The following is a 27072-nucleotide window of genomic DNA, read 5'->3' on the forward strand; positions in this document are numbered from 1 at the left end:
AGTAGACATATTCATAGACACGAACTACTTTGCCGCGAAGTAGATCAGTAGTAATTGCGACTGGCTGTAGTTGGTATTGCTTTAAATCTTAAAGGTCATTATTTTTTATTTACCTGTTAGAATTCATATAACTCCAGGAAGACTCTCATTTGCTCATTTCCTGCCCAAACTTTCTACTGAATTCACATTAGGTGACAGTCACTATTCTAGCTTCCGGGGATGGAAGTGGTGCGAAACAGTTCTTGCTTTCAAGGGACCACTAAATTTCAAGGAATTTAGTGGTCATGGTAGTGGTGGGCACAGACAAAGGTGACAGGCGATTACGATGCAGTGTGATAAGATAGCAGAACTATGCATAGGACACGTTAGAAGCACAGAGGCAAGATCGCTCTGTAAGTCTTAAAGAGAAGCCAGAAAACCTTTCCAGAGGAAGAAGGGAGGCTTGAGAGGAGCCTCAGAATGACGAGGGATTATCCAGGTGAATTGGATTTGAAAATGCCATTCAAGGAAAAGAAAACAACAGGTTCAACGGTTTGGCATTTATTTTTCCACTGACGCTCTATCTTGGGGAGACAACTGTTATTTCTGGTTGAATAAGAGCTGTTGAGATATTTAATGGTAGTGCAACTGACCCAGAAGAAGGAGGCTCAGAGACTGTATATGTTTAGAATTGATTCTCATCGTGAAAATGAAGGCAACTCAAAATGTCTGCAGCATAAATTACTGAAACTGTGGAGATGTGTATGAATGCCATGTTGGAACCTGAGGCTGGAAAGCTGAGCACTGGTTTTGTGCCAAGAGTCCTGAGTCTGAGGATGTGAGTGTGTGGCCCACACAGAAGGTCCTGAGTCTGTTACAGGTAAGCACGGACATATATTATGCTATGGCCTGAGTGTGAACTTGAATAACACACCAAGGGACCTAAAACCGGAGAGGCAACCGTGTGTTCCATGCCAAGGCGACTTGAAGCCATCTCCACAATGAGAACAAGCTTGGGAAAGATTTTAAAAGCCAAGCGCCATCATTGGATTAATTTCTTTGAAAGACTAGGTTGGAAGAAGGGAAATTTACTATTAGGCAATGTTGCGGGAATCCAGGAAGATCTTTTTTTTTTTTAACGTTTATTTATTTTTGAGACAGAGAGAGACACAGCATGAACGGGGGAGGGGCAGAGAGAGAGGGAGACACAGAATCGGAAGCAAGCTCCAGGCTCTGAGCCATCAGCCCAGAGCCCGACGCGGGGCTCGAACTCGCGGACCGCGAGATGGTGACCCGAGCCGAAGTCGGACGCTTAACCGACTGAGCCACCCAGGCGCCCCCAGGAAGATCTTAATAAAGGTAGATGCAGCACAGAGACAGCGTGCTGTCAGGGAAACTTATCTGGGAAATAGTAGTCGAAGTCAACAGAACGATAATGCCTTGAGTGTGGGTGGTTAAGAAGAAACACAGGCAAGTTGTCACAAATATGTGGCTTAGGGAAATGAGTGAACGGCAGCGATGTCACCAAGACAGAAATGTAGGAGGCTTTGTCTGTTTTAGAAGGAAGAGTAAAAGCATGATTTTGAACGTCGTCCTGGGCTTGAGTTTCTGTGGAATATCCAGGCAGAGATATATAGATAGTAGACAGCTGGATATTGGGAGTGTGGAGCTCAGGAAGGATAATCTAAGACATACTTCAGAAACATAACGATCAAATAAGGCTTTAAAGCAGAAGTAGAAAACAGAAATCATAAAAAACAGAGGCAGTGAAAATTCTAATAATTACTGAGGTTGAGGATTTAATTTAGTTTGGAGCTTCCTGGAAGTCTGAACAAAATGGAAGCAGATATTCTGTCCACGTTATGTTTCTATTTGTCAGACTTTATGGAAAAAGTGAGTTTGCCCAATATAATGTATCAGAAAATTTGGGGAAACTGCAGCGTGCTGATGACAGTCCCCTGAAATGAAAGGCTGGAAAATGCAATTTAAGGACTCTGCATTCACGCTACTGCGCTGAAAACACTTCCCGGCAGAGAACAAATATTTGACCCTGTCAGAAGCCATAGAGAAACGTATCAATATGTTGTTTAAATATTTGTAAGAGTTGGATATTTTAGAAAAAAAAAAAGCGATTTCTTAAAAATGCCTTGGAATAACCCTTGTGGCTCTCAAAAGATTGATTGCTGAAAGCTGATTGGAGTTGACCTGGCACCCTTTGTCAAGCCACTAACAGTTCTCGTGTTCTTCTCCCCATCTTCCGACATCTCTTCGTCCCAGGTACTGGATACCGTAATCCCATTGGAAGTCTAGACCCAGTAGGGTGCTCCTGCTGAGGAGACACCCAGCCCGTATCACTGTCATGGCTTAGTTGGGTGCATTTTTGGAAGAGATTCAAATATCTCAACCACTGCAGATGTATGCCGTCCCCTTTATCCTTTATGCATCCTTTATATATCACTTACATATGCCGTCCCCTTCATCACTTTACATATCCAAGGCTGCTATAACAAAGCACCTCAAACTGGGTGCCTTAAACATCAGAAATTTATTGTGGCTCAGATTTCTGGATGCCAGAAGTCCCAGATCTAGGTGGGGGGCAGGCTTGGCTCCTCCTGAGGGCTGTTAGGAGAATCTTGCCCGCGGCTCTGCCCTAGCTTCCGCTCATTTGCTGGCCATCTTTGGTTTGTGGCCCTATCCCTTTGATCTCTGTCTCCATCTTCCCATGGCATGTTACCAACTGCCTGTCCCTCCCTGTGTCCAAATTTCCCCCTTTTATAAGGAACCAGTCTTATTGGATTAGGGCGCACCCTAGTGACCTCATTGTTGACCTGATTATGTCTGTGAAGGCCCCTCTTTCCAAACGAGGACACATTTGAAGTGCCGGGAGTTAGGGATTCAACATGCTTTTGTGGGGATACAGTTCAACCCACTTCACTTTCTGGGAAAGCGCAGGGTTCTCAGATTTCGCTTTTCTTGCGCGTTAGCCTTACTTGAGGAGCAACAAATCTGGGACCCCTTCCTCCTGCTGCCAGGGCAACCTAACCCTTTTCTCTTGTGCACATTGCTATCGTTCATACAACAGCCAAGGGTAGTATGAATCATGTCTTATCTTTCTTTAGGGAAACATTTCCCAACGTGTGCTCTGAAACTTTAGTCATGCAAGATATTCCGCAATAAAAGATTCCACGGTCAATTTAGTATTGGAAAGATATTCACAAATCCCACGCTTAAAACAACCACCACAACCCTTTCACTTTATTGTTGTGTTTTGTTGTGTTTTGTTTTGTTTTGTTTTGACTTGAGAATCTCACTAACATCCCATGGAATTAATGTTCTACAGAGAACATTATGGGAAATGCTAGTTTAATGTTTTACCGTTTACAAAACATATTCGCAGTTATTATCTCATTTGGTTCTCGAAACAGGCTCTGGTGGAGGCAGAGTGGTTATTATGGTTTTATTGTGGATAAACCACTGTTTATAGAGGTCTCATCACCGTCCAGGATCGGGTAGCCAAAAGCAGCGGTGAGAAAGCTCCGGTCTACGCCCTCTTGACTCTTGGTCCAGTGTTTCTTGCCTGCGAGTAAATTTCTCAAGCTAAGCAAAATGTTACATAATCTCTTCCTCCCACTTTCTTTGCTACGGCGCCCCAATTCAAGGCAATTCTGTAACTTTTTCTGAGAAGCAGCCCATCCATTTCTGGGTGAGGGGAGAAGGACAAACCAAAGGGTGGGGAACAAGCGGATGCCCAGAACACCTGCCTCACACTGCCTGTCTCCTCCTCTCCCTCACTCTTTAAAAAACACGTTTTAATGTTTATTTATTTTGAGAGAGAGCGTGTGAATGGGGGAGGGGCAGAGAAAAAGAGAGAGAGAGAGAGAGAGAGAGAATCCTAAGCACTGTCAGTGTGGAGCCAGATGCGGGGCTCGAGCTCACGAACACGAGATCAGGACCTGAGCTGATGTCAAGAGTCAGATGCTTAATTTACCGAGTCACCCAGGTGCCCCTCCCTCGCTTTTGCTTTATATTTAGCAGTGGGTATGCTCTCTTCTTCTCGTTTACCTCTGCCCTCCGGGGAGACACTCGACAGGCTTTGTGTATAATAACCTGGCTTCAAACTCACCACACATTGTCCCTACTCTGATGCCCTCTTTCCCTCTCTGCACCCCCCAACCCCACCTTTAAGCGACCCTACTTCGTCAGTTCCCCAAGATGCTGGTGACTTTCGGAAGACGCCTTTCAGCTCTTAGATGTTGTCTGTTTGCTCTAGAAGTTTGTCTGAAGGGAGTCTTCAGGTTGCTGGGACATGCCTTGTGAAGATCACAAAAGCTCTCAGACACTGTTGCGACTGGCTGGCCCCTGGGCCATTGTCCCCTGACCTATGAGTGGGAAATGCTCTATGCCTCCACCACACCACCCACAACCCACTGCCCAAAGGCAGGGTGAGGGGAAGACATGCCACATGTAAGGAGGAAGTGCCATTCAATTTAAAGAACATCTGTGGGGGCTCTATGACGTAAGGTGCTCAAGGGACAATTCCCAAGCAGGTGTAGAATGGAAGGGGAGTGTATGTGACAGACAGTACGATCTGACTATGATCTGACATGGCCGACCTTCTTGGTATGACAACCTCAGTGTCATCCCTGGGACGGACTCAGCGGGAAGCCATTCTGGGAAGGGATAAGGAGCTGGGGCTGATTTTGCGTGGTGAGATTCCCAGCTGTCAGTTCCCCCATGGGGTGTAGCAAGTCCCCCAAAATCAGTCTCCAAAGGCATCCGCGAAGCCCATTTGGGGCCAACTGAAGGGTGACCAGCCAAGTGGGTATGCAGGGCTTTAAAACCATAGATAGTGAGCAAGATCCAGAGTCTGGGTTGCCGGTGCTTGGGTGACCATGTGTTAACGGGAGCCCTCCAGGCACTTTTTTGGGTCACTGGGAAAGAAATGGGGGTGAATAGGGATTCCAATAAGGGAATCTTTCATATTATATTTCTCCTCCTGTCTCCCCTGTTCTGTCTTGTTTTTGGCAGTTAGTGCAGGGATTTTCATTCTGTATCAACCCTAGGGCAGCGTGTTCAAGTACAGCGCTACAGCTATTTTGGGCTGGGGAAGTCTTTGCTGGGGGAGCTGTTGTCTCCATCGGGGGCGGGGTTTACACACCAAGTGCCAGTAGCAGCCCCCCAAATCGTGTCAATCCCAAACCGTCCCCAGACATTGCCAAAGGATCCCTGGGAGGAAACATTACCTCCCCCCCACAGCAAGTTAAGAATCAGTACTCTGGAGAAAAGGACGTCAGGGTGTTATGAAGAAATAGAATGGGAATGAGAAATGAAGGGTCGAAGAGGAGTCTTGGGGTCCTGGAAGCTTAGTCACAAATATAGAACCCATTCAGTAGGGATTAATGGGACACTTGGTTGGGGCACAGCTGGTACCTGGGACTCGTAGGGCTCAGTCACTCTGGGCGCACGAGGTCCGGAGCTCACAACAGCAAGATTAATCCCAGACTTCACCTGCTGCAGGATAGAAAGTCCTTGAACTTGGTCAGTTGTGGTCAGAATGACTCAAGACTGAGGAGAACAGTTAGGTCTCTATTACCTGCAGCAGAATAGACTCGGGGAAAGTAATAACAAGTATTATGGTGATGGGGATGATGATGATGATGATGATGATAAATATTTATATAAGACGGTGTGCCAGACTCTATTCTAATAACTCTGTCCTTTTTTCCTGCCATCTTGGTGTATGTCCAGTTCATTTCCTGACTTCCTTCCGGTCTCTGTTGAAAGGTTAGGTTATCGGAGAAGCTTTCCCTGGTCATTTTATGTAAAACAGCAAGTGCCTTCCCTATTAGTCTCTGTCCCTTTTACCCTGTGTTATTGTTCCTCAGAGCACCTATCACCATCTGACGCACTGCATATTTACCTTTTAATTACCGATCTCCTCGCTCCTGAAAGTAAGCTCTAGGAGAATGGAAAATTTTCTCCACTTCTGTACCACACTAGGAACATAATTTGAGGGGCTATTACGGGCTGAATTGTGTTCTCCTCCAAATTCATATGCAGAAGCCCTAACCTTTAGTGCTTCAGAATATGACTGGATTTGGAGATAGGGCCTTTAAAACAGTAATTAAGTTAAAATGAGGCCATTAGGATGAGCCATAACCCAATCAGACCGGTGTCCTTATAAGAAGAGAAAATTTGGACATACATAGAGACACCAGGAGTGTGCACACACAGAGAAATGTGCCCATGCGAGGGCACAGCAAGAAGGTGGTCATCTCCACATCAAGGAGAGAAGCTTCAGAAGAAACCAATCTTGCCAACACCTTGATCTTGGGCTCGTAGCCTCTAGGGCTGTAAAAATCCATTTCTGTCATCTAAGCCATTAACTTTGTAATATTGTGTTATGAAGCCTTAGCAAATTAATACAGGGGCCCAGTACGAAATGAAAATGCAAGCCCTTTATTCAAAAAGCAGGAGATGGGGCACCTGGGTGGCTCAGTCGGTTGAGTGCCTGACTCTTGATATCAGCTCAGGTCATGATCCTAGGGTCATGGGATCGAGCCCCACCTTGAGCTCCACATTGAACATGGAGCCTCCTTAACGTTCTCTCTCCTCTCCTCCCCTCTCCTCTCCTCTCCTCCTCTCTCCTCTCCTCTCCCTCTGCACCTCTCCCTAGCTTGGTTTCTCTCTCTCTCTCAAATTAAAAAAAAAAAAAAAAAAAAAAGCAGGAAAAAAGTGCTGTTCAAGGTCAAATATAAAGCTTTTTTTTTTCTTTTTTTCCAGTCTCTCTTGGACTCTCATGGTGGTGTTTCTTTGCTGATTAAGTTGCTCTCTGTCAGGCACAGGCATAGATGCTGAGCCAGTGCAGACCCTCACTGGTGCCCACATGACCACTTTGCGACTCAAGGCACTTGAGGTCCGTGGACTGCCAGGTTCCATCTGCAGGACTGAGGCAATGTGCCACACAGAGGCAGAAATGTCGAACCGGGTCATCTCCCCTTCCCACAGGCCCACTACTCTAATTCATCATGGGCAGGCAACCCCCAAGGGTATTGCAGTCTTTGTGCTGGGACACTCTCTTTACCCGGATCGGGGATGGACGAAGGCCACCTGCCAAGTTACATGTTGGCACTGCGACACCGGAGCAGGAATGCTCAGTCATGCTCTCAGCCCGCATGCTCAGCAGGCACGCCTGGCTCTCTCCAGCTATGCACTCAGACCCCCGCTGGGGGGCAAGGGCAGCGCTGGTTGCTGGATGGGGGTTGGGAGGGGGAGACCAGGTGGGTTCAGAGCCCCAGAGAGCAGGGAGGAGCAGTGGTCCCTCATCTGTTTCTGGGAGACAGGACTGCACTTGAGGCTGAGGCTCGAAGCCCTCGGCATGCTCCATTGTCCCATCAGACTTGCAACATACAAATTGAAAGATACAATTACTGAGAATTTTAAGTCAGCACCACCAGAGCCCTGAACCCCAGGTGGGAGGCCTTTCTTAACACAGGACTCTACCCAACCACACAGGTCGTATACCCAGGAAGCCATCTCTGCTGCTACACCCCCGGTGCCCAGAACCGTGCCTTGTACATACTGGTTGTACATGACGATGCATTCATCACCATGATCACGCTAAGCATTAATCACGAATACCTTTATATCATTCAATCTTCGTAACAGTCCTGAGAGGTAGTGCCTCCATTCAACAAACAAGGGTCTGGAGGCACGTCGAGGTGAATAATTGACTCAGGTACGAGAAGCTGACGTATGAGGTTACGCCAGGGGGTCGTGTGAGAGCCGCAGGTAGCACCTCCTTCTTCTGCTGGGGACATGGAGGGGACGAGCTCAAAGAGTGGTAGGAGAACGGGCTTTGTAGTGGGACAGACCTGGCTCTGAGGCCTGGCTCTGGCACTTCCTAGCTGTGAGATTTATGTGATTTTCTTCACCAGTCTGAGCCTCAGTTTACTCATTTGTCAAACGGGAGTAATGACACCTGCCGCATGCAATTGTTTTGATATTTACAGAATACAATGTTTCACAGCACACTAGGCACTTGGTAAGCAATCAACCAATGGTGGTTATTATTACTATTATTATTACTGGAAATAGCACAGCACTTTGTATGGACTCCAGAGTCTGGCTGCCTGCCTTCAGATCCCAGCTGGATGAGCCTTGAGAAAGCTACGCCTCTGTACCCCAATTCCTTCATCTGTCACAATACAGATAAAAATAGTACCTCTCTTACAGGGTCATTTTGAAGATGAAAGGAACTGACGTTCACAGAACACTCAGAACAATACCTGTTTCACAAATACGCACTCTTTCCATGTTTGTTTAAAAAATAAATATCAGTCTATAGGACAACTCTACCAACCAGCTCTTTTCTGTTTATTTCTCTAAACGCCTGTCTTAAAGCCCCGCATGTGCGAAGGCTGGGAGTGGTCCAAGCCCCGCGTGTTCTCCTGGGTCCCTTACACTCTGCAAAGCGGTGGGCAGAGCACCGAACTGGGACCGAAAGGATCCAGCTCCCTCACATTCGCCTTCCTTACCTTCTGGGTCTCGCTCCCCTTCTCCGGGCCTTGCTCTCCCCAAGTGCGTGGGCCGGGGAGGGGTGGGAGGGGGGACACCGAACTAGCGTTTTTCCCAGGCCCTTTCCAGTTCTGATTTTCTACTTGTCCCATCACTTTCTAAAAATCTCCCTCGCCTTCCCCACCGCAGCCCCAGACGCGAGTGTGACCTACTTGGCTTCTCAGCTTCCATTTTGTGGGAGGGCAAAGGGTGCTTCTGGTTCTGGGAGTGTTTCTCTCCTGACCTGACCCCATAAGAGAGAGTAAAACAAACAGATGGGCTCATTCTCCTGGGATGCAGCTGTTGGGTTTCCCTCTAGAATTGCTGGCCTCCCCCTTTCGTGGCTGCCTTCACTCTGAAAGCTCATTTATAGTATTGTCCTCAGTTCCAAAGATCTGTTTCCCATTTTCTTCCCAATCTTCCCTGCAACCCACCTCTCGCGGACTTCGTCTGTCGGTGCTGGTAATCCCTCCTACGCACCGTCCCCTTGGGGCCCCAACGCCCCCCAAATCCCATGGATCCCTCCTCTGATTCTGCCGGAGGAGATGCTGAGGGGGAGGAGGGTACCCCGAGAGTGAGGCCAGGTTGAAGACTTTATCTGCTCTGTGCAGCTGCATTTTTGTGACTTGCTTTCTCCGGCTCGTCAATACTGCTTCCCATTAAATTAAATAGCTTATTGACTGGTGTGCCACATGGCAATGGGGTTGATGGGATTCGCAGAGACTCCTCACTCCTCCTGCACCCCCCTCCCCACAATCACAGGTCACTGCTCAGTAAATCAGCGGGTAATGGAGTTTGAACTCTCAGAATCAGCTCTGTGTACCCTTTTTATTTGTTTTTAATTTGTATCAATGGTAATTCTGTCTGTTTCAATTTATGTGATGGTACAGGTTGCAGAGCTGAGGAAGTACCCTTTTTTACCCCATTAACCGCAGAGGGGGCAACATCCTTTCCAGGCTTCTTTGTGATAGACCTGCTCCGCTGGGCAGGGAATGTTCCCTTTGCACAAGAGGTCCCCCTTTGTCAGGGGTCACCACTGCACCTCCCTCCATCTCCAGCAAATCCAGGGCGGAGCACTGAATTTGCTTTCCTCCGTTCATGCCCCGGTACTCCTTCATTCAGACGTGCTGTAAAATGAACATAGCATGGAAGTGTCTGGAGGGAGAGCTTGCACCCCAGGACCTGCAGGGTCCTATGGCTGGCCAGCTCCTTTCTGCCTAGATGCTTAGGTATTTTGCATATTGTTTCGCCTGGAAGCTAAGGCAGTGTGACTAGAGTCGCCAGTTTATTTGTCTGCAGGTGAATGCCATTTACAGCTTATTAGTGTCAGGACACGATTGTGAAGTAGATATAGTTTGCTGCAGTGCCCTTTAACTTCCTCTGACCATCGTCTTTTCTCCCCTCTGGCCCTGCAAGAAATACAGAGTTACAGAAGGAAAATTAAAAAGCACATAAAAATGGCCGAAATGAGATGGAGAATATAAATCCACCAGGATTCCCCAAGACAGGGGCGGCCAAGGTTGGGAACAGTTAGTTCGGGGCTACAAAAGGGAAACTGACTTGACAGGGCTGGTCCTAGGAAGGAAGCAGAGGGGTCTGTGTGCTGTGGGAAGGGTCACACATTGATTCCGTGTTTCTTTTTTTTTTCCTTTCCTTTCCTTTCCTTTCCTTTCCTTTCCTTTCCTTTCCTTTCCTTTCCCTTCCCTTCCTTTTCTTCTCTTTCTTTCTTTCTTTCTTTCTTTCTTTCTTTCTTTCTTTCTTTCTTTCGAGAGACAGAGAGCAGGAGAAGGGCAGAGAGAGAGAGAGAGGGAGAGAGAGAATCCTAAGCAAGTTCCACAGTGTCAGCATGGAGTCCAACTCAGGGCTCGATCTCAGGACCATGAGATCATGACCTGAGCTGAAATCAAGAGTTGGACACTTAACTGACTGAGCCACTCAAGGCACCCGTGAGTTTCTAAGGGCAGTGGGGTAAAGGGCATGAGGGGTTCAGCGATGAGATAAGGAGAGACAGTAGAGCAGGAACCACTCTGAACCGTGACCCCACCTCCACCCCCTGTATGATCCCACAGATCCTCAAAGAAAGTAAAAAAAAAAAAAAGAAAAGAAAGAAAAGAAAAGAAAAGAAAAGAAAAGAAAAGAAAAGAAAAACAAGTGAATAGGATGTTATTGAACTCCAAGCAAGAGACAAAACCAAGAATGGCTGCCCGGAATGCAGAGGGCTAGAGGGAGGCATTCAACCTTGGAACTGAATGGTTCGAGGCACAATCACCCAAAGCTTTGAGGAGGCTGGAGCCCCAGCTGGCATCGGGATGGCTTACACAGTGTACAGAGAGTGGGTCCCTGCTCCCCCAGGAGCCCCACTCTCCTCTGGGCTCTACGGCTCCCCTGTCTTGGGATTATCTGCTCTAGGCTTTGGCCAGGCAGAACCACCTCTGTGTCTTTGGGTTCCTTCTTCTCTTCCTCCCTTCTTACCCATGAGAGCTTCATGCTCTATCTTACCTTGAGTCCTGGAAGCTGGCACTTAATGTCCATGCTGTGTGTGTGTTGGGGGGGGGGGCAGGGTATAGGGGAAATATCTGAACCTGCCTCCCAGTTTTGCTGTGGACCTCAAACTATTCTAAAAAACGGTCTTTCAAAAAAAAAAGTCTATGCTATCCCCACTGAGGACAGACTTTCCCTTGTTTAATTTTATTTTTTTAATGTTTATTTATTTTTGACAGAAAGAGAGAGAGACAGAGAGAGAGAGAGACAGAGCATGAGGGGGGCAGGGGCAGAGAGAGAGGGAGACACAGAATCAGAAGCAGGCTCCAGGCTCCGAGCCGTCAGCACAGAGCCCAACGCGGGGCTGGAACTCACAGACCGTGAGATCATGACCTGAGCCGAAGTCGGACGCTCAACCAACTGAGCCACCCAGGCGCCCCTCCCTTGTTTAATTTTGAAATTCAGACTCTCTCCTGACCCAAACCTCTTAGAGTGCTGGGATTTCTCACTGTGTGGTGGTCTAAGGGACACTTCCTGCAAAATTAATTTGGTGGTTCATCATAGTAACTGAAACTCCATTCATCGTGACATTGAATTTTTTAATTATACCAAATACTTTTGGTCCCCGAGTTCCTGGCTCTTCCCATCACCGGCCAGTTTATAAAAACGGACTCAAGGTGCCAGACTCCTATGATGCACCTGTCACAGGGATCCAATACCAATCGGACCGTTGACTGAATGGTGGGGGGTTTGGGATCAAGTTCAGGGTAGACGGAGAGAGAATTTTGGATGGAGGACCCTTTCCATTGAGGACTATCTCGGCATAAGAGAATGTATGGAGAGTGCTTACCGAAGCACATTTTACATCCGATATTTTGTTTACTCCTCATATAATCCTGTGATGCTGACTTGAGGGAAAACTCCCTTTCCCCATCTGTAAAATGGGGATAACAGTTTTTACATGATTGGGTGCTTTTGAGGAGCAAATAGACCACAGCGTATGTGATAAGGGTTTGTAAACCTCATACATTTTACAAATGTTAGTCGACACTATTATTATCCTTCAAATCAAACCCCGCAGGCAAGTGGTAATTTCAGGCACAATTTCATGTCTCTGTATAATTTGCTGCCTCCCTCAGACCTAAACTACTCAGCTCTGTAGTCAGAATTGTGAATTTGATTACATCTCATTGCCTTGCTGTTAGGCACCAACATTTCTTTTGTACATTAAAGAAGGGTGTAATAAGGTGGGAGTTTCTCTCCTAGCTCGGGGCCTGGGGACTAACTCAGCTTCTGAAGGGCACGGTTTCCCAAGTCCTTGGGCGAGCTGGCTGGGTGACCCTCGGGTGGAACGAGTCTTTCCTCCAGCTGATGAGGTCGGCCCTGTTGGAAGTGGCACAGGTTTGCCCATTTGACGCTCTCATATCCGACTCCTGGAAGCCTCTAGCTGCTTAATGGATTCATTTAAGTGATAATAGGAGCCGATCGTATGTCAGGTTGTTAAAATGGCGATAACATATTGCACTAGGAGAGCATTATCTACGGTAACTGCATTATAATGGTTAGGGAATGTCGACAGAACTACATATGATATTCCCATAAACACCAAATGAATTCAGAGTGACTAGGCTATTCAATCCAAGTGTGGCCAAGGCAAGAGGTAACACTTCATCTTCTAGACCCTCGCTTTCCAAACATTGCAAAAGGAGACACATGCAGACAAGTGTTGACACATCAAAGTCAAACAAATGCACATGCTTCTCTGATTCATAACCAATCTGGAAAGCCGCTCACCCGGCCTCAAGGGAGTGTGGGAATTTGCCAAATGTTCTCCCCCCGAGGAACAGAGGGGAACAGAGAAAGGAAGGCATTGGGGAACGATGATGGCCGAGGCCACAGGTTCTGTGTGTCAAGGTTCAAGGTTGCTCTCCTAAAGGATTTATAGGGGGTCGTAGGCTGTGCAGTACAGCGTCAGGATACTCTAGCTGGCCCGCCTCCCCGCTCCCTGTGCCCTAAAACTACGTCGAAAAGAGAATGGTGAGGTCAGTAACGTTTACCTTTGTCCCCCTGCATCTCCAAGATTCCCTTCTGTAACACTGGTATCGCCTCCCCAATACTGGACTGATACCTTCTGCTCTGATGCTCCAGTCTTAAACTGTTATCCATCCCTGGGTATTTCTACCTTAAAAGAAGGTACTGCACCCCCAGAGGGCTGCTTTAAAAAATGCAGCTGTAACTTTTAGCTTCCAATTTCCAACTAGCCACAATAGTAGTCGCCATTCATTCAGGGCTCACTATAAGCCAAGCGATGTATTTACGTTATCTATAAATCTCAGAAACTTCAACAAGGCAGGGTTTACAATTCCCATTTTAGACATGAAGTCACCACGGCTCGGTTAAATCACCAGCAAGAAGGGACGGAACTAGCATTTAAATCCAGTTCTGCCAAGCCCTCGCTTCAGGCTGGTTTGCCCAGTAAATTGCCTGACATCTCCGAGACCGTTTCCTTATTTGTTAACGCTCCGAGATGGTGTACCTCTGTTACAAGGCTATTATGAAGGTCACTTGAGACAATGTATGTGAATGCCCTTTGTAAATTGCAAACATAGGCCCGTTATAAGCACTTCTGCAAAGCGGAAAGCCCTGAGTCCGAAGCTAACAAGTTCTTCAGTCAATCCTTGATATCTTTACAGGCGTAAGGCCTGGGTTTCTTCCCGCGAGAGGGGCTGGGAGCGCCGCCATTGGTTCCCGTCCGCCCACTATGTGCCCTGCAGTGTGCCGGGTCTGGAAGCTTCCCCTCTGTGGTACCTCACAGCCTAACGGGGCAAGTAAACTGTGTAAACAAATAGCTATAATAAAAGGTGCTAAGTGCTGTAATAGAGGTAAGCGGAAAGTGTTCTGGGAGCGCCAATGAGGCCAAGCCCCTCGTCTTCAACAATCTCGTTACAAGGAAACAGATGGATAGTGCTCTATCAAAACTAATAGAATGAAAGATATTGCAAAGGCAATATGTGCCCAAGTGCTTGGTAAACTGAAGCGCTAAACACGTGGAGGGCGAGTTTGTGATTTACCCAAAGAAAAGAATTGCTATCCGAGGAATTCCTGTGCCAGCCCAAGAATATTTTTAGGGCGGAATCTTCCTGGTGCTTCCCGCGTGAGACGTTTGGGAGGCCGTTTGGTCCCTTGGCCCTGCTGGAAGGCCTGTTTCACAGCGTCAACCTGAGTCTCTCTTCCCTCCAGGATAACCTCCGATGATAAAGGGCAGAGAATTGGGACCTGAAATGCTTGGAGGCCCGAGGCTTTCCCATCACCTGGAGCGTTGAGCTCCAGGGACTCCCCCGGGGACAGAAGGGATGGCATTTATGCTTTTTGACAGGATGATGAGATAGGGAGCTCGGAAACCCTGATCCTCTGCCCCGGGGGACCCCAAGGGAGGGGGCGTTTCAGTCAGCCCCTTCAACACTGCGATTCTGCCAGCTTGCCTAGCTGTGATGTGGGGTCAGGGCTATTGTTTTCCACCGCTCACTAAGGGAAATGCTCGCCAGAGAGCAATGCGTTCCTCTGTTAAAACAAAACACCTGTCATAAAAGGCCACATATTGTGGGCTTCCCTTGACACGAAGTGTCCCGAACAGGCAAATCATAAACTTCATAAACAAAGAGAGTAGCCTAATAGTTGCCTCCGGCCAGGCAGTCAGGCTGTGGGTGATGGGAGGGTCGGGTGTGACTGCTCATAGGTTTAGGGTTTCTTTCTGGGGGTGATAAAAGTGTCCCAAAATTGACGGGGCGTGGCGGCTGCAAACTCCGTAAATACACCGAAACCATCGAAGTGTACAATTTAAACCAGTGAATTGTATGTTATGTGAATTGTATCTCGACAAAGCTGGTCACAGGAAAACACAGCAATGCCGAAGCTTTATCTGGGAAGGCACAGAAAGTCGCCCCCTGATGGTGGGAGAAAACTTCGCAAAGTGCTGGGCTCTGACTCCTCCTCATTTTGGTTCCCATTTGGAGTTCCGTTGTTCTTTTTCACCTGGCATATTCAGGAACTTCTGATGCTCATCCAGGACAAAGCCCTAGCTGGCTGGCTCGCCACTCCTCTGCCTATGGCCTAATCTGTCCCAGCCAAGACAGGAGATCTCCCTTTGCAGGGCGATTAAAATTGTTACAGCTAAGCGAAAAAACGCTATTAGTGTGTGTGTGTGGGGGGGGCGGGGATGGGGAGCTATTGTTTAACGGGGACAGAGATTCTGTGTTGCAAGACGGAAAGCGTTCAGGGGACGGACCCTGGTGACGGTTGTGCCACAGTGAATGCCCTTGATACTAGCTGTATTGAGCTGTATGTACACTTGACAATGGTTAAAATGGTTAATTGGACGTTATGTGTATTTTAACACACTTAAAAAAAATGACTATTGTCACCTAATCGAGAGGTTCCCTGAAACGTTATGAGAAGTGAAAGAATCGTGGGAAGGAGGATGCTGTGCAGAGATAGTAGGGTCAGCTTAAGGAAGAGCTAACAACCGATCCTAGCTTAGTGAATTTCACAGCGCAGGCCTTTGGGGGAGTCTCGAAACCCCTGCAAGTGAAAAGAGTGCTTCCTCCTTTCAGGTGTCCTTGATCCCAGAGACGAGTCATGTGCCGTGCTATACTGTCCAGTCAGAGCTGGTAGAACTGCATTCCACACAGGTGCTTTTGAAAGACGTACTGAGAAACACCGATTGCCGAGGAAAAAGGAGGTGAGCACAGTAGATCTCGCCCATCTCACTCCCTGGACCCAACATGCTGCTCTCATCTGACCGCGATGTTTCCTTTCTTCTCACATTGAAATTACGACCACCACCCACCCCAAACCACTTCAGTGTTCCCCACCGGTTCATCCACTCAGTCGCCCCAGCCAGAATTCTCCAGGCAGCCTGATCTCTCCATCACCTCCCGAGCAATTATCGAAGGTCTCTTAATTCTAAATTCAACGGACCTCATGAGTCTGTCTGCTCATTTCCATCGATGCTGCCTCCACACTGGGCCACGCCATGGGGGTCATTAGTCGAGACTCCTACAACAGCTGGTTAAGTGGTCTCCGAACGTGGGCCCCTAGGTCCCAACCCTCCCTTCGTTCTTCAAGCAACAGCCAGAGCGATCCTTTGAGAGATCGAATCAGATTAGGTTAACTCCTGGGAGAAAGCTTCGCGGGCCAGCCATGCCAACAAGAGAAAACAAAATCGTGCCAGTGGCCCGCGGAGCTCTGTATGATCCACCATCCCCCTGCCTCTGTCCTTCACATCACCTTCCCGGCTCATCCTCTTCCTGGCTTTTTTTCCGTTCTTTAAAAGTCCCAAGCTCTTTTCTTGGCTCCTTCCTATGCTTCTTTCAGTTCCGAGCTTAAATATCACTTACGCAGAGAGACCCTTAATTAATTCATTTACTGCTTGTCCATTCACTCAATAAATATCAATCTAGCACATGCTCTAGTGCTAGGCACTCTACTCGTCCTTGAACCTCCCTCCCTGTGTAACTAAGGCCTCCTGTTACATTCTCCCGGGCACCTGCTCTTTTTCTTCATTGCACTGAACACAATTTTTTTTACGACAAATTTGTTGTTTGATTTTTTTAAAAATTTTTTTTTAACGTTTATTTATTTTTGAGACAGAGAGAGACAGAGCATGAACGGGGGAGGGTCAGAGAGAGGGAGACACAGAATCTGAAACAGGCTCCAGGCTCCGAGCTGTCAGCACAGAGCCCGACGCGGGGCTTGAACTCACGGACCGTGAGATCATGACCTGAGCCGAAGTCGGCCACTTAACCAACTGAGCCACCCAGGTGCCCCTGTTGTTTAATTTTTTAAAAAGTGTCTTCTTCGAATGCACTAAGGTCTTTGAGGGTAGACTAGTTAACTCACCTCTGTGTTGCTTCCAGAAATAGCTATTCAATAAATATTTTCTGGGACGCCTGGGCAGCTCAGTCAGTTAAGCGTCTGACTCCGGCTCAGTACGGAGCCTGCTTCGGATTCTGTCTCTCTCCCTCCCTCTCTCTCGGCCCTGCCCCCATTTGCATTCTCTCTCTCCCTCTCTCAAAATAAATAAATACACTTTAAAAAATAGATAAATATTTGCTGAATGAAGAAATCTTTAAATAGAGATCCTTTTTTTTTTTTTTAAATCTGATAGCGTGTGGCATATGGAAGGTTTATTTCTTCCTCTCTCTTCCCAGCTTATTCCACATCATAAAATAACAGCACATGATGCTGAGGGTGGCTAAGTGGGAGACAGACTCACCAAACTCTTCCTAATGAGAATCCGCGTTAGCTAATAAATGACAATATTAATGACTAACATTCGTAGGGTGTTTTACATCTAGCAAAACATTTTCCCATTGCATTCTGCCCTTCAATTTAATAAAGAAAATCTAGCTTTCGGCTGCCCTATAAAAATGAAATCAAAAAGAAATAAAAAGTTTAAGGACAACAGGGATTAAGCTGTTATGATATTTAAAGTCCATTAGTAAAAGATTGGCGAGTTAGAAAAAAAGGGAACACCCTTCAACACAGTTTCTCCTTTCAAATTCTGAGGGCACTGTAGGGGTTTATAGAAACAAAGATATGTCTTTTAACTCTGTTATATCTGTGCCCTGCCAGAGCTTTGGGCTATTTATTATTAATTCTTTTTTTAATGCTTATTTATTTTTGAGAGGGAGAGACAGAGTGAGCAGGGGAGGGGCAGAGAGAGAGGGGGAGACACAGAATCTGAAGCAGGCTCCAGGCTCTGAGCTGTCGGCAGAGAGCCCATCGTGGGGCTAGAACCCAGGAGCTGCGAGGTCACAACCTGAACCGAAATTGTTCGCTCAACCAACTGAGCCACCCAGATGCCCCCTTTTGTAGAAATTCTTTTTTTTTTTTTCAGTGTTTCTTTATTTTTGAGAGAGAGAGACAGCCATGGTGTGAGCAGTGAGCTGCTTATTATAGGAATTGAATCTCATGGTGCCCTGTATGCGATATGATGGATTCCTCCCAGTTTTCCATCAGTATGAGGAGTCCTCCCAAAGGCTCAGGACAAAGAAGCAGCTTTACACGTAGAAGCTGGAGTCCAGGACTCTTAGTTGTTCATAAGGAGCGGGAGTTTTCCCTGAATTGAATGCCCCACCCCTGCAACAGCCATACCTGTGGGGATTACTTAAGCTGACACTTCTTTCCCTCTCCCTTCTTTCCTCCCTTCCTTCCTTCCTATTCATTCTAAAAGTCTTGTCTTTTTACCTTTACTGTGTGCCTTTCTACGTGCAAGGACCCACGATATTTATTAGAAGCAGACACAGGAAGTTGGCTGGGGTATCTGGGCAAATGGTAGTGCACAGCTTAAGTAGGAGATACCCCCACCTTCCTTTACAGCACAGCCACTGTTTTGCTCTACAGAATAAAGGTCCAAAGGTCTTCAACTCTGCAAAGTTCTAATCAGTTTACCTTTATCAATGCACCGTGGCATTTTCAAGGATTCCGCCTGGCACTTTCAATCTGCTTCTCTTCTTGGTATTGATTCTCTGGTGTCATGATCAGCAAAAGGCCAGCCTGAGGGGTAGAGGCCCCCGGGGAGGCAGAGGAGAGTAAAATGACAGAAAGGATAGATCTATCACCTTGAACGTACTCCAGCCCAGCCAATCATGGAGTTGGCCGGAGTCAGACCTGTATAATGTTTGGATAGGACGCCACGTTGGAATAGCAGAAGCTGCAGCCTGAAAGACCAGATGCTACTGGGGAGTCGGTACTGGAACCCTTCCACCATCTGGAGCCATGATTTCTGGCAAGTTACTCACTTCTTCCCCTGCAAACTGAGCGGCTTGATCTATGGTCTCTAGGAGCCCTTTTGCCCTAGCATTCTATTGCCCTAAGTTTTATTTTCTCCTTCCACAAGTGCTCAGAAAATGAGGACATAGTTAATGATGTCAAAGGCTAAAGAGAGTTGGTGGAAAATAAGGCATCAAAGGTGTTCACGGATTTTGAAACGTTGTGCTTTTGAAACTTTGTTGGGGTGGAACAACACACTGAGCTGGGGACTGAATGGAAAGAAGTGAAAATCGTTGTACGGGAGAAAAAGAACAGTAGCCAGAGATATGATGAGTGCGGTGAAATTAGGGAAAAGAGAGATAATACAGATATTAAACATACCTCATCATAAGATGTGGAAAAGCCATAGAAGTAGCCATGTGCTACTTGTAGCTTGTAGGATACTTTTCATTCCTTAGGAAAACATCCACTATTACTGTCTGAAACATGGAATTTCCAAGTGTTTCCATTTTTGTTTCAGGATGACCTGGTGAGAAGACAGCGCTCGTGGAACCAGAGGAAAGTGACTTGTGCTCAACAGGAGGGTGACAAGATCTTTCTAATTATTCCTCAGCATTCTAGAATCCAAGGTGAAGAATGCTCCCCGACAAGGCGGAGGTAAGCAGACATAGGGGAAAGAGTATGGAATCAGAGTGTGACCCATTTGAGTTTCCAACCACAGTCACGGGGACAGTGTGGGACAGGGACCTGCGGGCATATAGGGCAGACTCATGATTTAGCCCGTCTTCAATCTAAAATTTTCAAAACATGTGCCCAACACATATTCAGGGGAGAAGCTGATGAAGGAGAGGGCAGAGAAGGAGCACCACCAGAGCCAATGGCTCAACTCTGGCCCCACATTTACAGCCTCATCCAACGAAACAAAAGCTGACATTTACTCAGAGTTTTTCTTCTTAAAGGTCATTGAGCAGGTTCTTTAGAGGTCTTGTCTCCCATCACAAATGGTTTTTCAAAGTCTTCTGTTCCAGGAGTGTCCTTAAAGATAAATGTATACGTATGTGTGCGTGGGTGTAATTTTACTTGAGAGTGGAAAAAAATACAGTTGACTCTCCTTATTTGCAGCTTTTATGTCCTATAGTGTTGCCATGAACATGACTTAGCGAATACAGAACTGTTGTTCCTAGGGGACTCACAGGGTTAGGTTCCTGTGAGCCCCTGGCCGTGACAGCTTCAGCCACTGGCCAACACCTAATCTTTATCATGTGCGTTTTTGTTTCAAGGCACCTAATTTACTATATTTTGCTATTTGTTCACATTGAACTCACAGCCAACAGCACTATAACTCATGCCTGAGTGAAGCTTATCTAACTAACACACGTATTTTCTCCAGAAGGTACGTCACAGCCTTTTTGCGCTTAGAAACACTGGCACTTAGCATCGTGCTCGGGGCCCTTTTACACAGTGAAATCATCCACAGAAAAGCACAAACGTAAAAAATGTGGCACTAAACAGACCATGAAAAGAACGCTGGGTTACAGTATGAGAGTTGAGACGTGAAGGGAGAAATCACCTCATTCAACCTTATCTGAGAATGTGCACTTTGGGCAACTCTCATTTTTCCTCACACTATGCATGTCCTCAAATGACTGTAAAACCCCCATGAGTATCGATTTGAGGTTACGATCCATTTTATCTGGGAGGCGAATTCTCAAATACAGAATCCGTGAATATTGAGGATCAGCTGGATGTATATGCCTTCAATAGATGTGTGTATATGGATATTGGGCAATTTCCCTTATCTCTTTAAGCCGACCTATGAAATAAGATGAACATTACTTCCTCATAGTGGGAGCATTAACTGAAATAACACATGGGAAGCACCCGCAAAACTCATGGTACACTTTCTGAGACACCGAGGGGGGAGACTTTTACTCTTTCCCCCTGAAGGGGAAAGGCTACCTTTCTCTCCACAAGGTAGCCTCATTTTTGCATCAGGCTGTCTGTGGTGCACAGCTCTGACTTCTGATCTGGCTAGAACATTTTCTCCTTGTATTAAAATTACTTCGGAAAACTATTGAGTTGATTTTCAGTCATCACAGCTCATACGTCTCCTATTGCAACGGCCAAGTATTCAGTGCTTCCTTCGGCTTCTCAGATCTTCTCTCTCACATTTTGCATTTTGTACTTGAAGGTGAAATCCACATCTAGTGAGACAGACCCTTTGTATCCAGACCAGCTGCATCTGAGACTTGAATGCCTTTGCTTTCTCTCCTGTTTTTATATTTTGTTTTGTTTCGCTTCTCCACCTGATCAATACCTTCCCATCTGAAGAAGCAAAACATTCTGTCTGTTCTGTTCCCCTTGCTGCTGATTCTGACTCAAGGGGATTGGGGTGGGTGTGTGGGGGGGGGGAGAGGGTCACCGTCTATATTTAACCACAAAGATAATTCCTTCTCCTTAACACGTCCAGCAGTGCCAGAGAGAATTTGACATTTGAGGGGACTGAGTGGCAAGGGCAATTCTTATAATCGGGCTATTGGAATAGAAGGGATTGGAGCAGCAAGTGAAATGCAGGGGTGAGAAAGTCAGGGATTTGGGGGAGGGGATCTAGCGCAGGAGAAGAGGGAGAAGTTATCCGTCAACACTGGTGGAAGAACCGACAGCAAGACTTAAATGCTGCACTGAGTCGCCTCCAGGAGAACCTCGCAAACGTGGAGCGGGGCAGGGGGCACAGCTGGGGAGGGTCATGGCTGTGCCAGCTGTTTAAATGCTCTGCACCCTAGATGAGCACTTCTCAAACTTCGATGAACACGTGACCCCCTCTGGATCTTGTTAAAATGCAGATTCTAGTTCCGTAGGCCTGGTTTGGTCCGAAGATTTTGCACTTCTAGGCATTTTCCAAATGAGGCTGATGCTGCTGGTCTCTAAGCCAAACATTGGGTAGCAAGGCTCTACTACAGTCTTTTAGGAGAGCACAGGCAAAGAAAAACAAGGGAAGGTGGTTGGACAGCTCTTTCCTCTTCTTCCCCGCCTATCAGTGGCCCTGTCTGGTTTCCAAACCATTTTGGAAGTATTTTATACTTCCCTCCCTCCTGGCCTTCCCCATCTATGCTCAAAGCACTGGGAGATCGGGGGTTGAGTTTTGTTGATCATTGCATCTAAGGCTTTCTCCAGAATAGGCACTTCATAAATATTAAAGTTGTACTTAAAACATCTTTCTCCGTGAGGCTTTGCCAGATCATTCTAGCCCTACAGCACTCACTATCTGCGTCATTCATTTGGCAATTAATCTTATACAGTCTTATGACAGTTTTTGTATTGTTGCACTGGACTGTTATATATCTTTTGAATTGTTATTTATTTTTCAGCCCCTCTGTGTATTGACTCTGCAGCCAGATTGTAAATAAATTCTTTGAGTTGAGGGACTGGATTTTCATTCATTCATCAATCATTTGGTTTGTACCTACCATGTGTAAGGCTGGGGTCTTGATACACAAAGATAAATAAGGTAGGGTCACTGAGGGGCAGGAGAGTATGGTGAGAAGGGCTTAGCTCTCGGAGTCGGAGAGAACTAGGCTTGAATCCCAGATCTGCTACTTTCTGGCTTCCTGACTGCACACAAAATACATAACATACCCCAACCTTGATCTTTTCAGCTGTACAAAATGGGCTAAAACCATCAATCTTATTGTATACGCAGTCCCTGCGATGAGTACTCAGTGGGCACTCAGGAAAATATAATTTCTCATTCTTCAGAGAGTTACCACCAAATAGTTTAGAGAAAACTGTAAATACATAAATAGTCAAAGCACTGGAGAGGCTGTATGAGTGGAGCCTTTCTTGGTAATTCCCACGGGGTCTAGGAGGGAAGGCCTTAATAAATGCCTGGGGTTTGACTAAAGGCAATAACACACCTTCTCCAACACAGGCATCTGAGAGCCTTAAGTGAATGTAATCCAATTTATTAATTTCGACACGACTTACTTTTACAGACTCTTCCTACGATCGAGCCACAGCCTCGACGTTTATAAAGGTATAAGGATCTGTCAGAGGCAGTCCTCGCTTTATGGGCCTCTTAAGATGAGCTCTGTTTATAGACAAATCTGTAATTAAAGGATGTATGGCATTAGCAAGATCTATGATCCGTGCAAAGAAAAAAATAAGCTGAGGAAAGTAACGAATGATCCATTTTGATGATGGTAGGGAGGAAAAGGAGGTGGAAATTGATCAAAAGAAGGGCCTGCGCAGCAGGGCAGACGATGAGAGACAGGTTACGATAGCTTGGGAGGAAGTTAGGGTTGGAAGAAGGCAGCCTACAAGTGTCCCTGTTGCTGTGAAATAGCAGAATCCATGACAGGAAGCCTGAGGCTCCCCAGACGTGGCCTCGTTTGCTCTGACACCCCCATATGAAGGATAATGTCTCCTTCGATCCGGGTGGGGAGCGTGAAGCAGAGGCTAGGAGATGCCTGCCCCTTACAGAGATAAGGCAGCATGAATGTCTGCCGTATCTGTCTGTCAGCCTAGAAATCCACTTGGGTCCAGAGCCTACTCCACTTTGAAATAACTGGAAGGAAAAAGATCAGGAGAATGGAAGAGTACCAAATTCCTTCTGGCTTCTGGGCTAGATTATTGCCCTTGTTGTCTATTTGGACCAAGGCCAAATATTTCTTCCACTCTAGTGTGATGTCTTCCCGAGACAGCACCGGAAACATGAACGGATGAACTATGGCCTCTAGTTTGGGCAAATCCAGGAATTTCTGCCTGTGGCTGCTCTACGGAGGCAATGAACCCAGAGAGGCTAACAACGTAAGTTTGTCTGAGCCATCACTGTGCTCAATGCTTAGCCTCTAACTAAACCCTGGTTCTGTAATACAGCCTGGGAATCCACTAGAATAAACGTGGGCCTGACATATGGTCAGTCTCCCCGCTATGCCTAGGGACATCATCCAGGAGTGGCACATGATGTTTCAAGAAGCCAGGTTGCATCAGCCCTGCCTTTCACGGTGCTACCTCCCTTGGAGAAGATTGGCAGAATGTTCTTCAATCCAGAAAGGCCGCTCGGAAAGAATTTCATCTGGCCTAAATGAGAAATACTTCTCAGAGCTGTGTGGGCTTCTCCAAACATACCTAGAAACTAACAGATTTCATGCTCACTTCTATCACCCAGTAAGCAATCATGGGTCACCAAACCATAAATCGGCAGTTAATGGATTTTCGTCTACATGCTCTGGCCTTTGGTATCATCTTTAATTTGGTTTTAATTTGTGTTGATCTCCCCTTGCTTCTTTGATCTCCCAGCATCTTCAGATTAGAGGATGCTGCAGTGACCACCTCCCCCCAGTCCTAGACGATCTGGAGGGAAGGAAGGACACATGACTTTTCAAACACCATCTGCTACAAGTGGATGGCAGAGTCTACGAAGAAGAAACGATATGTGTTTAGAGGTGGGGGTGAGGAAGAAGCAGACTGAGAGCAGGCTGGATCTTCTTACGCCAACTCAACACAGGAGGAATCTGTCCTGCGATTCATGTGATGTCGGCCTCTAGAGAAGAACACTGGGTGAGTGGTTAGAAACATAAAAATCAGAGCTGGGGAAGCCTTCTGATTAAAATGGGCGGCCAGGTGACCTGAGTGTGGCATCAGCTGAAAAATTCATCTCCAGTCCCCGGCCTATTAAAGACCAAGGGTGGAAATTAACCTCACTTAGCACAATGATTAAGCTGCTGTCAATGGAGCCCTTTTCCACTAGTGCTAAAAACTTACTGATTTTTCTTTTCTTTAATTGGATTAAAATGAAGGAAACCCAAGACCTCGGGGGAAGGAAAGCTGAGCAGAAACCATACACTCTAGGGGCTCCGGACTCCAACAATCATGCCGTTTCAGGTGTCAGAGGGCTGTGTGCGCCTTTGATGCTCAGGCTCAGCAAGCTGGGTACCTGAGTCTCAGTACTAGAAGCCAAACTCTGCTAGCCTGTGGTCCGAAATGGACTTGTTTCAAACCCTAGTGACCACCAGAACCAGAGAGAGAAGTTAGGGTGTCCTTCGGGACAGGTAGTTTCAGCCTATCGCTAAAAGACTTACGACATTAAGTCTTTAGACATTAGGTACCTCTGGCTAGCGATGAGCACCCAACCACATTTGTCTTCTCACTGGCTTCAGGCCTTCCCACATCTCTCTCATTTCTGGAGAAGGCCTCTATTTTGCTTTCATTACCCTGTCTTGGGGTGAGAGTCCTGAAGAGGACCCCCTGTGCCAACACAAGCCTATATAGTATCTCTGAGTCAACCAGAAAAGGTGCCCATCTAGGTGGACATAGTCGCTTGTCCATACTGTTTATTGACCATGTTTGTGCAGAGAGAACAGTGGCCCTTCATGAGAGTGACGATGGGGGTAGGGGGGATCAGACACAACCCTGACGGAGCACTCTTTTGTAAGCAGAAGGCAAGCTGGATTCCAGCCGTCCCTTCCTGCCTCAGTTGGGTGTCCTGGGGGAGGGAACAATCGGCATAACCCTAAGGGGCGGCCCTCATGACAACCCAGGAAGCAAGGGAACAGAATAGGATGCCTCAAGACAAGGCACCAGGGCTACAAGTGAAGGAGGAAGTGTCCTTTACTTTTTTAAAAAAAAGTTTATTTATTTTGAGACAGAGAGGGAGAGAGCAAATGCTTCTCTCTGTCTCTCGCTCTGTCTCTCTCTGTCTCTGTCCATCTGTCTCTCAAATGGTGAATTTATTGCAGAATAGAAACTAATTGTTCTCCTCTTCCTAAGCATTTTTCCTTCCTGCATGTTGCCTCTTCTTTAATATCCTAAAAAAGCATTACCACGCGAGTAGGTTTCAGCCAGCATAATCGGGAGCCCTTTCTGGGGTTTGCCAGATGCTAATCCCATACTCGCGAGCACCAGTTAAAAATTTAAAGCTGTTGTTCATCTCCCTCAACCTCCACCCATCTGCACGCCTCCCTTCTTCTGTGGGAATACAAGTCTTAGTATGGAAACTGGATCTGGGAGTCCCTCCTGAGCGTTCCTCAGTGCCTTTTTTGAGCTGACTTAGCCTGTGTCATCACCTGGGATGAGTTCTCTGTGTATTTCTTCTGTCCCTACCCACCTGAGGACACAGGCCAGTCAGGGCCCTTCTCCAGCACTGGCAACATCCCCTTAGCTAATGTGGATTCAACAAACTACAGTCTCTGGGCTGAGTCTGGGCTGCTGCCTGTTTATCTCTCTCTCTGTCTTTCTCTCTGCCCCTTTCCCCCACTCATGCACTCTCTCAATCTCTCTAAAATTAAAAAAAAAAAAATTGTATACAATTCAAATTTCACTGGCAGAGCAGAACAATCACAACAGCGATGTGATTATTTACAGCCCCAATTATTTACTCTCTGGCCTTTTCTGGCGAAAAGGTTGCCAACCCTGAGCCAACTAACTGAGCTCTGGGTCATGGAGGGAGAACCCTACCAGGCTTGTTTTCTAGGCTCGGTCGGCCCTCGGAAAGCAATAAACCAGGAATAAGAATCCCACTGGAGCCTGGGGTAGGAGATCAGCCTGAAATGGGATAGGGATTTCTGCACATAAGTTCTAGAAATGCAGTGTTGGTGGGCACATGACAGATGCAACCCTCTCCCTCCCCAGTCCAGGGTCTTTAATTCATGGGACTGTGGTTGCACCCCATGTCTCCTCTGTTAGGTCAGGTTGTCAAAGAGGCTTCTACGGCCAATGGCAATGCGGCGTGTCTGGATTAAGACTCTGTTAGTGATTAGTTCATTCCTGATTACTGTGAAATATTCAGGACCCATTTGCTCTTATATGTCAAACAAAACCCACAAGGAAAACAGCTAATCATTACAAGAATACCATTTCCCTCCTTATGTCTGCCTCGTCCCTATCTAACTCCAAATGAGCCTTTGGTTGCTGAGTGCAATTCAATGACTGACTCCTGCGGGTCTCAATCTTGGCTATGCAGCACATTTTTTTTGGGGTGGGGGTGGGGTGAGGGGTGGAGCTTTAAAAAAATACAGATGCCTAGGCCTCACTCATGAGAGATTCTGGTTCTGTGGTCCTCCGTGGAGACCGGTCATTTACATATTCGAAGACTGAGAACTGTTTTCCTTAGAGGTGTCAGAAAGGTCCAGAAGAAACATACCCTGCCCCTTTCGTTCCTCTATCCTCTGCTTCGGTTCTATTCCATTAGTGCATTGAGGGTGCCTTGAGAACTTACTAGAAGTCAGGCCCTGTGCTAGGTCACACGGGCACCAAGGTCAATAAGACACTGCTCCTGCCTCTTGA

At 46.8% G+C, this 27072-nt stretch overlaps 1 long non-coding RNA gene across 2 annotated transcripts; it reads right to left on the reverse strand.

Annotated features, from left to right (window-relative positions):
* Positions 1-9798: 9798 nt before the first annotated feature.
* Positions 9799-19424, reverse strand: LOC109250644 (uncharacterized). Of its 2 annotated transcripts, XR_002073127.2 has the most exons (4): positions 19171-19424; positions 18469-18573; positions 15994-16157; positions 9799-9944 (listed from the first exon to the last, which is right to left on the reverse strand). It is a non-coding gene; the product is annotated as an uncharacterized LOC109250644 (long non-coding RNA). The 2 variants fall into 2 exon arrangements; XR_008424762.1 differs by lacking the exons at positions 15994-16157; positions 18469-18573.
* Positions 19425-27072: the final 7648 nt, after the last annotated feature.

The sequence above is a fragment of the Panthera pardus genome, unplaced genomic scaffold (assembly GCF_024362965.1).
Source record: "Panthera pardus isolate Hobbes unplaced genomic scaffold, ASM2436296v1 HiC_scaffold_21, whole genome shotgun sequence".
NCBI classification, from domain to species: domain Eukaryota; kingdom Metazoa; phylum Chordata; class Mammalia; order Carnivora; family Felidae; genus Panthera; species Panthera pardus.